The following is a 1,853-nucleotide window of genomic DNA, read 5'->3' on the forward strand; positions in this document are numbered from 1 at the left end:
AAAGGTAATTGATACTAGGTTTTTGATTTTAAGTTGAAATTTAAGAGAATGTACTAAAATTTTTAAAGACCATTGGAATATTTTTTAAAAACTTAAGATTAATTCTTTCCCTCTCCTTCTCTCTTTCTCTTTCTCTCTCTCTCTCTCACAGACACAGACACATACAACATTTTAGACAAAGTCATGTAAGTGGTAGAAAGGATTTCTTCTTGGTAGTACTATGTGCATGCTTAAACAAGCATTTAAAGTTCTTTGAAATAAAATAAATTATATCAGTCTAAAAAAATGCATTCTAAAATGCTTAAGGAAATTGTCTAGAAAGTTGAACTATTTATGTATAATTGAGACCATTCTACTTTAGTTTGACCAAACATTAAAGATTCTCTTGAAAATTATTGTTCTTGTTTTATATAAAATTTACTACATTTACAAATAAAATAAAATAACTTTTATTAAAAACATTTTTTAATGGAAAGCTTCACCAATGTGTAGATCATGTTCACACAGGAGCCAAACTAATCTTCTCTGTATTGTTCCAATTAAAGCAAAATAACTTTTCACATGGACTTAAAGATTTATGGAAAATATTTTTTGTTTGTTTGTTTTTAGGTAAAGTCCCTTGTATAATTGTGTCCCGTCCCCAAGAGTTGTGGCATACCCCATGAGCCCTCATCCCTTCTTCCTCATCCCCTCTCCCTGCTCCCTCATTCCCCTACCCCCACCTTATAGTAGCTCATCTACTGCCTTCATATTAGAATTGAGCACATTGGATTCTTGCTTTTCCATTCCTGTGATGCTTTACTAAGAATAATGTGCTCCAACTCAACCCAGGTTAATACAAAAGATGTAAACTCCCCATCTTTTTAATGGCTGGATAGTATTCCATGGTATACATATACCACAGCTTGTTAATCTATTCCTGAGTTTGTGGGCATTTAGGTTGTTTCCACAGTTGGCAATTATAAATTAAGCTGTGATAAAATTTGGGTTTTTAATTGAGAAATTTATTACATGGCATATTTAAATTCCATGTAATTCTAAATAGTATTTTGTGGACACCAAAGCCCTCCTTAAACACCAGAAAACAAACATTTTAACTGTAATTGCACAAGAGGGGGAGGTTGAGTGTGGCCTTCTAAGCAAAGAGACATAGAAGTCTCAGCCAAAGATGCAGTTGGGGAAATGGAAGCACAAACACAGGTATCATAGAATCCTCCTACCATGAACTGAAATGGACAAGGGAATACAAAAATAGGGATGCTGATCAGAAAATGTGCAAGAAGACATTCCTATCATACAAACTTAAAAGGAATTTTTGCTAGATCCATTGCAGATGGGACCAAATTAAAGAATAACATTAAATGTTTACCACCTTTTCCTTTAATCTCTAGTAATACCACCCTGGACACACCTGATCTTGTCTGATCATGGAAACTAAGCAGGGTTAGATCTGGTTAGTACTTAGATGGGGGGGCCATTATCCTTTTAAGAAAGGGAAATAGTTTCAGAAAATAAATGAATAAAAATCATAAAAAAATACTGTCAACATTCCCTGACTTTGAGGGGCCAGGACTGGAATCAAAAGATGGGCCACCCTGGCATTGAGGCTTTCTTTCACTAGCACTAGACCCGCAGTTTGGAAGCAGAACATCCTATGGCTAGTGTGGGCTCACAGGGTAGGAAGCCAATTCTCTTATCCCAGCTGGTCCCTCAGGAAGGAGAACAGACAGAGGCTGACCGTGTACTTGGATGTATCCCACATAGTGATAATCAGTGAACACATGTTAGGAGGGTGTAGTGAAGTAAACCTCAATGGAAGGGTTGTGGAAGTGGGAAAAAAAATTGAGTTGGGG

At 36.0% G+C, this 1,853-nt stretch overlaps 1 pseudogene; it reads right to left on the reverse strand.

Moving 5' to 3' along the window:
• Nucleotides 1-454: 454 nt before the first annotated feature.
• On the reverse strand, nt 455-570 carry LOC111728055 (annotated as a pseudogene).
• Nucleotides 571-1,853: the final 1,283 nt, after the last annotated feature.

This window comes from Otolemur garnettii, unplaced genomic scaffold (genome assembly GCF_000181295.1).
Source record: "Otolemur garnettii isolate 467f Iridium unplaced genomic scaffold, OtoGar3 scaffold00004, whole genome shotgun sequence".
Taxonomy (NCBI): Eukaryota; Metazoa; Chordata; class Mammalia; order Primates; family Galagidae; genus Otolemur; species Otolemur garnettii.